An 8,865-nucleotide genomic window follows, 5' to 3' on the forward strand; every position below is an offset into this window, starting at 1 on the left:
CCAGTCCACTTGCCAGTTTGCTAATTCAATATATAGCCAGGAGGTTAATTGGGCTCTCTGTGGCCAGTATCAGGTACATGGCTTTTAGTCAAGAGAGCACCAATCTCTAGTTTCACTAGTTAACAGCTGTCAAATACTACATGAATTAAATATGGCAGTGTTTCTCAAGCTACCAGCCACCCTCTGATCAGGTGAGGTAAGGACGTGGTTTCTGAAAAGCAAAACACACCAGGCACAACTCCAGGGTTGAAGTCAGGCTGGTGATTTGGCTGTGGATGTCTAACAAGAACCAGATGCTAGTTCACTCTCAGTCCTGAGACAATGAGGAGACACTTTCTGCACAGTGTTGTACAGCTCAGCTGTGTTGTGGCACTGCAGGGTCTGAAAAGGTTACTTTTGTCCCACTTAGAAAAAGAGGGACATATTTACCTCTTTTATTTCCTCTGTTATTTTACAAGAGTAACACTGAGTTTTATATCACGATTAAGTAGCAGGAAATATTATTTCAAACAGCTCTGAATCCTTCTTTGAAAGTCGTCTGTGAATCAGATGATTCCACATGATTTCCCAGTAACTGCCTGAAACTTAATAATTGAGAGGGAAAATAGCCTGTATTGAACATATCTTCATGGGGTAATTACCAGGTCTCATGATGAGAATGTAAGGAAGGTTTAAAATTAAAACCTAATTTAAGCAAAGTAAATTTAGTAATGACTTTAAGACTGAATTCCACAGGTCACTGCAAACGCTGCCAGGTTTTGAACACGGGCACTTCTCTCAACTCTACCTTCAACCTCTTCCAATGCTGCCCCTCTGCCAGCTCTGTGAGACCCCCCTGCAGTGCTGGGGCAGCTCTGGAGTCCTCAGCACAGCAGAGCCAGGGACCTGCTGGAGCGGGGCCAGAGGAGCCCCAGCAATGCCCCGAGGGGGGAACCCCTCTGCTGGGAGCCCAGCCGGAGAGAGTTGGGCTGGGGCAGCCCCAGAGGAGAAGGCTCCAGCTGGGGAGACCCCCTGGGGGCTGCCAGGACTGCCAGGGGCCTGCCAGAAAGCTGGGGGGGGACTTTTGAACAGGAGCTGTTGGGACAGGACAAGGGGGATGGTTTGAAACTAAAAGAGGGAGATTTAGGCTAGAGAGAAGGAAGAAAATTTTTATATTGAGGGTGGTGAGCCCCTGTCCCAGGCTGCCCAGAGAGGTGGTCGCTGCCCCATCCCGGGCACCATCCCGGGGGAGGTTGGCCGGGGCTCTGAGCACCCTGCTCTAGCTGCAGATGACCCTGCTCCCTGCAGGGGGTTGGACTGGATGACCTTTAATTCCAACCCAACCCAACCCAACCCAGCCCATGACTCTGTGATAGGTTTAGCAAAGCAGCAGTTACAAACCCCATGGTGGTACCACCTGTGAGCCACAGCTGCCACCCCAGTGCCACCACTCTGCCCACGCTCACCATACCCAAACCATCTGTCAACCAAGCCTGGCCACTATGAGTATTTCTTCCATGTATCATTTACCAAAGTGCTTCTCCTGAAGGATTTTTTCCTCTTTTATAAATGAATGAACCTACTAGTCTAAAAAAAGTCACTGGTAATCAGCAGAATCGTCATGATTTAAGGGCACCATATTAAGCCTGAAGAAAACAGCACCATCCAGTGCCCTGGGGAAGGTCCATCTGCCACGACTCTTGTGCTAGATTATAATATTTTGACAACAGGAATTGTAAGCATTTATAAAGCTATCTGGCAGACATACAGCAGTCATGGATCCTGTGAAGTTTCCAACACAAACACTGTTCACAGTGCTGCCTGCCTATCTCAGCTCTTAATTATTATGGCTCCTAGGATTGAGTTGTAGTTGGCTACTGAACCTGATGTGAAACTCAGCACCAGCTCTTGGGCACCGAGGTGTGTTTGTACCTGAGCAAAGTGTCCCTGTCAAAGCAAGGGTTCTATGTACCACAGAGAGGGAGAGGAGGGGAGAAAAAAGAGAGGGTTTGCTCAGAGTAACAGCAGTTGCATAAACATGTGGGCTATGCCAGCAGCTCTAGCTAAACATCTTGGAACAGAAATGGAACCAATAAAGCTCAGCTACCATACAGGCCCTTAAACCTTCAGAGTTCTGCAAAGCAGACTTTGAAAGCTAGTTCATCTCATCATCAGTAAAAATGAAAATCCTAGCTAGAAAGTAATCAGTTCATACTTTAAAATCAGCAGAAAAAGCAAACCCAAATAGATTAAAGGCAGTTTAAGAGAAACTATGAGGAAACACAGGCTGGATATACTTTAAAATATGTATTATTTACTACTGTAAAAAATGTGGTCTTGAAATATTTCAGCTCGTGGCCTGTCTCATCTTGTCTTAGGTAATAAGAACTGGCAACATGAATTTTTACCACATACTATCAATTTAAAATCTGCATCTCTCAAACAGAAAGAATGCTTTCCTTTGAGAGGATCTGTCTTTATGCTTTATTACCTGCACTGTTTAAAACACAAACAAGAGAGAGAGTCATTAATGGGCAAATTTGCCTTATTTATGAAATTAGTAAAGCTCTATGTATTATTTCTAATAAAGTCAGCTTCTTATACCCAGGATCTCATAGTTTAAGAAAGGAAACCTGGAAGACCTGGAACAATATATCATGTATATAAAGCCTGCAGCACTCTAAAGCCAACTCTTTCTCTCTCTAGATGTAATGCTGAATTGTGTTATTCTGGCAACAAAAACATTTAGCAATTATAATGGTGCCTGGCCAGATTTCTAGAGTAAGCTGTGGTGGTGTTTCCAACATCAACATGGTACAAGCCTGGTACAAACCTTTGCTCTCAGTGAGCAGATGAAGGCCCCAGCACACAGGCTCTTGAGGCAGGAATTGATTCTGGTTTAAGTAGTGGAACTAAATAACATGTTTGGCTAACCAAGAACTTTTAAATCATCTCCTAACTAAGAAAGACTTTGTTTTCCTTTGTGCAGGCAGAGCAGGAAAGAGGAAGACTTCTCAGGGAAAAGCTTTACATTTAAAAATGATCCAAGGGGGTGTTCATTTAATCCATGTTTGAGTCCATGACATGACACATGGGTTTCACTGCAGATATTCAAAAAATGGTCTGCAAAAGGAGTAAGAAAGAGAACATCAACATGGTTTAAAATAATAATGCTACTGAGGGAAGATCCCAGAGACTGCTGGAGTAAGAAGTGGAGTGCACAGCACCAGCAAGAGGGTTAGGTTATAAACCACAAGAACTGATGCAAGGTGCAATCTTAAACACCACCTGTCTGTGAATGACCATAGGTAGGAGGTCCTCAATTTTTCACCAGCTGGGCATTGACTGCCAGATAAATCCTCCCTTGATTTCAGGCAAAAACTGGGCTTGCCACACCATGGACCATCTTCTATTCTTTGACAAATCTTGAAGTTTTTTTTTCAGTGTTGCCTCAAAGAAAGTTCTTAGATGAACAATGGCCTAAGGTCACCAGGTCTAAGATGTTTAGGAGATGTCCACCTGCCCAGGCATCCAGGAGCAGCGAGCACTGAGGTGTGCCCTGAAGCTTTTGCTCAGTGCATTCCCTCTTGGCTTCCACAAACAGTCACAAACTATGAAACCTGAAATAAATATCAAGCCTGTAATTCTAGGCCATACACTGCCTTTGGGCTGAACCTTTTTGTTTGAGAACTGACTCTCACTTTTATAACACCATGCCCTCCAAAGATCTTTAGTAAAGTAATAGAAGAAAATGTTAAGATGGAAGAATAACAGTTTTATTGAGAAACTTAAGAAGGGCACAGAATTAAGAACCTTTTTCTCTGATCTTCCAGAGACGTCATTATGTGTTGATGAGAGGACCACTAAGGGACTGGAAATTAATTCCACCATTCTGGGTATACTGGGCTGTACACAAGCTGAACGAAAGATGAAGAAGACATAGAAGAGGTAACATGAGAGAACAGGAGCACAAAGAAAAGAAAAGCAATAAAGAAAAATCAAAAAGCACATACATCCTAAGGCATGAGAGCTACTCACTCTCCAGCAAGTATGCCTTTCATGTTCAGTCAGTGTGACAGAGGACTAACTAAAACACAAAGAGCCCTTCTACTTCAACGTCTGGTGTACAGCAGATGGAGAGAGAGCACTTCCTCAAATCATCACAGTTCATTAAAGGCTTTCGATCAAAAAGGAACAAGGAAAAATTGTGGCTAATGCAGACAGAAAGGAAAAGAAAACAACCAAACCAAACCCAACCACCCCACCAGAAATAGCATCATGCTAAGGAGTGATTTGTCTTCTGATTTGGAACAGACATGGGTGAAAAAAAAATGGATGGGTACATCAGGTCCCAAAGCACAAAATAACTCCCTATCCCAGGGGGACTGCACCAATTTCTTATCATCACCTAAATGTTTAATCTCTCTCTAGATTCTGTCATGCCACAGAAGAACTACAGGATATTAAAATCATTAACTAGCCCTACTTTATTTCATGTCCTACATTAAAGTAGGACATCCCCTCTATACGATTCATTTTCCAGCCTCAGATGTCAAAGAAGAAAAGCTGAAATGTGAATGCAATGTGGTGGCATTTAAAGATAATCAAGCACAGAAAAAACTGGTTGAGAGCAAGGAGATCTTCCACAGCACTGGCTCCTGAGCTGCAGAGAGGGCAATCAAAAACTGAACAGCCCTCACTGGTCACCTAATCTCAGCAGTGAAGATTGGGGATCTTGCTACAGATCTCAGCAATGCTGAGCAAGACAGATAAGAGCAGGTCTGTTCCTCCTACCAGCAGCTCCCTGGGACACAAAGTGGCATGCGAGGGCACCAAATTGCCCAGGACATCACCCTTATGAGCCACTGCTCCTGTGGAAGTTAATCAGACAGAAATAAGGAACCACTAACAGTGAAAGAACAATGACTTGGGGGAAATAAAACCCTTCTAATCCACCGAGCTAATTACAAAACCTAAAGCAAACAGAAGCTGACTTGCCACACAATACTCCAGCAATAAAACTGCCCATCTAGTGAGGTCCAACTTCACTACACTAGGGTCGTCCTGAAGTTCTTGAGCTCTTTACCAGTAAAGGAGAGCAGAAGTTCATTTCCTTCCCTCCCTCTGCCCATCCTCCTGCCTCCCAGAGCACCTGGAGGAGCTTTATGACAGTGCCAAGGACCTTCCACGTGCAACACACCTTTGAACACTGTGCTCCCAACAGTGTGTGTGATGGTGTTGCTGGCTGTTGATGAGAGATGATGGTTCAGGGAGATGCATGCACAAGGCAATGGCAAGAGATGTCCTACCAAGAGACTGCTAATTCATTGCCAAGCCCTCACCTGAATAAAATGAACTACAACCAAGCTGCCCTTTAAGTACTTGCTTTAATTCAGCAACTTGTTTTATCACTCAATGTCCCTCCCCTGGGAAGGGGAATCAGGAAAAGGAAAGGGGACCCGTGGGCTGGAATGGAAACACATTTAATAAAATAAAGTAATAATTAAACCTTCCTAATATTAATACTAACAGCTGTCCTGGGCTTCACTCCTCCTGCCTCAGTACGTGGCTAACTCAAAGCTGCTACAGACCTTGAGCACTGTGAAGACCCAGATACCATGGCTGGCCACAAGTCAAAACAGACTTAGCAACCACCTTCTCACTGAATCAAGTGTTGCAGCCTTCTCAAAAAAGTAGCTTTCCTGAAAAGAAAACTGAATCTATGATTCTATCCCAGCAAAACTAGGACAGTCTTTTTGCAAAGGTTCTCAACAGGAGCATTGGTCTGAGCACCATGCTGCATCAGAGGATATTAATGCCAGCCAGAACAGAGCCACCATCTGACATGGGTCAAAAAGACCAACACCAGTGGGACAATCTTGCCTGTCTTACTGTAAAACACCTCCCAGAGCTCTGGGGCAAGAGCAGATGGAGAGGAGAATGAATGCCTCTGCTTAGAACACAACACTGAGCAGATTTTTAATATTATACATATAGCCACAATGATGGAAAAATATCAGACTGAGGGAAGGAAAACATGACATCAGTTAAGAAAGGAGCTGACCTGGTAAGTTGTTTTACCCACAACCCTGAGCCAACTAACAGGAATCAGTCAGAGCAGTAAAAAAAGTGCACTTCTATCTAATTTCATAAGTTTAGTGATCTAAAAAGTATCAAAAATGCAGCTGTATGGATATCAACAGTGCTTCATCTCAAGATTCAGAAAGGTCACAGCAGCAGCATCTGATAACATGTAGAGTTCAGGCCCTGTGCTGAAGCAATCAGAGGAGAATGAACGTGGGGAACTAAGTGGCAGCTCTGGAAGACTTTGCTGTGACAGCTCAGTACAAAATCAGTCGAGTTGCCAACTGAACACTAAATGGAGACTATGCTTTCAAGAACAGTCAAGGTGCTAATAAAAATCTGTCACAAAAATACCTCTCTCCATGGCTGTAGTGAGAGAAATGCTTGAAGAACGACTAACCCTGCAAGTACATATCTGCAGGTTGAGCTCTAAAGCCCAACGCTGAAAGAAACGACAATTTTTGACTTAATTTGTTCCTGCTTTGGATTTGTTCCATACTGACACTCAATGAAAAAGCCCAGTAAGGGAACACTGACTTACTTGGCATGACAGACTGCAGAGTGCTTTCTTCAGGCTGTCCTTCCCCCTGCAAACAGGCTCTGGATTTCCTTCGGAACACAGATGTTGCCAAAGGCATTTAGAGAGAAATTCCACTTGGCAAGATTCAAACGTGGGCAACCTTTGCCTCTCAAGAATAGCCACCCAGCACCCAACGTGCTGAATGCTCCTGACACTCTGTTTGTTTGGTTTCTAAGACTACAAACCTGTGGTACTCCATTTCTCCTTCAGAAACTTCACAGCTAAGGTACATTTCTTCTGTGGCCTTAAGAGTAATTGGCTTTTTTTTTTTTTTTAATTCAGTTTAACCCAGGTGGAACTCCAAAGGTAACAGATTACAAGCACAATAATAAATTTTAGAAGTTAATATGTAGCTACAATTGGCGGACGAAAATGTTCATTACCTAATTTCACTCAAAAAAGAATGGGAGTTTCATTCTCATTTTGAAGGTGATGAACCTTCTAGCAAAAGTGAACACCTCCATCAATCTGTATTAGCAGAAAGATAACTTTCAAGAAGTTTCTTGCCTGAAAACTATTTTGCTAAATCTTGGCCTCACCCTTCACATAATAACAAGGACCCAATACAGACCCAACACCCCAATGATTAGAGATCAATAGTTACATTTATGAACACCTATTCTGGAAGACTTTGCTGCATTTTAAAGATCACAGAATGCCTGGAAACGACCCTAGAGATCATCTAATTGATCATCTAGCTGGGAGGGACACCTCTCAACTAGACAAGATTAATCTCTTTCTTGATGGTGAACAAATTGGCCATGGTAGCAATAGTTTATCTGATTCCAATTGGCTAACCAATCATTTCAAGAAGAAAACAGCAGAGGAATCATCTTTGCAGTGTTTACCAAAGGTGTTCAGCAGAGGAATCATCTTTGCAGTGTTTACCAAAGGTGTTGACTTGAAATAAGACATGTTAAATTTCAGGGTAACTTCTGGCAGTGCATGACAGCCAAACACACAGGTGTACTTCACACACCTGACCACAAACACACTCCTCCTTTCCAAAACTGCTCCAGGACAGAAACTTCCTATCTCCAGCATAACTATTCTGCCTTTTCACACCACCACCAATCCCTCAACAACGTTAAAAATTAAAATGACATGTTTTGAAACTGTATTTCACAATCTGTACGTGGCAGTGCTGTCTCAGCCTAGAAACAGGTGAAAGTAAGAACCCTGCATCCAGAGAAAAAGGCATCAAAGTGCTACTTTCAAGGCATCAAAACAAAATGGCAAACTTCCAAAAAACTGCATGGCTGCCAAATTGGACCTCCACACTAGTATCTCCCCAGAGAATTCGTTGCCTGACTGAGCAATGACAAGCTTCCATAGGGGCTAGGTGTGCTTTTAACCAGTCCACGTGTGAATTCATGATGTACCTGCTGCATGCAACGGGAGCAAGTGACACAACTGCTGGAGTGCCAGAGGGCAATCCTGTGCCAGCTGCCCACAGCAAGCACCCTGTGAAACACCAGTAAACCCTCTCTGTCAACACATCCACGCATGAAGGCTTCTTGAACAGCCGAAGAAGATGAGCAGGGTTTTCCAACTAGTGGCTTTGCTCTTGGCTAGGTCATTAGGTTGCTATAAATGGAGGTGAGGCTCCATGTGTAAGATCATGCAGCATCACAGCAGAACGGTCAAGACTAAAACTCCAACTACCCACAGTCACACGACAGTGCAGCCAAGCAGACCGAAAGGCACCACAGAGATGAGAACAGACCTTCATGAAGCACAGCAGCAAGCTGGGTTCTCTGGATTAAATTACACCCATGGCTGAAAGATTCGCTCTAAAATGAATGGTCCCTTTCTACCGGAGTCACAGAGAAAGTGACAGTCTTCACGTGCTGTGCTCACCCACAGGTAGTAACACTGCCTGTGCAAGGAGGGGGTTAGAACAAAAGGTGTAATTACAGTGTTTTATACTTGTGCATCGAGTTGAATATTTGGAGCCGGTGAAGAACTGGGAAGTGACTGTGCCACTAGATCACCTCACAAGGTTTAAGAGTTTGCTGATCTTCTCTTACCAACTGCCGTAATTTAAGTGGCATTTTCCTAAACCACCACAGATTGTAGAAAAACACTTTCACTGACTCCGTGCTGCTCACCTCAAGAAAAAAATACCCCCCAAAAATAGGCCTGAAGCTTTTTAGCTTCGCTCAAAGAAACCGGAGGTGCTGCAGGGCCGTGAAGTCTCCCGGCGTGCCCGGAGGACACAG

The sequence above is a fragment of the Merops nubicus genome, unplaced genomic scaffold (assembly GCF_000691845.1).
Source record: "Merops nubicus isolate BGI_N331 unplaced genomic scaffold, ASM69184v1 scaffold19975, whole genome shotgun sequence".
Taxonomy (NCBI): Eukaryota; Metazoa; Chordata; class Aves; order Coraciiformes; family Meropidae; genus Merops; species Merops nubicus.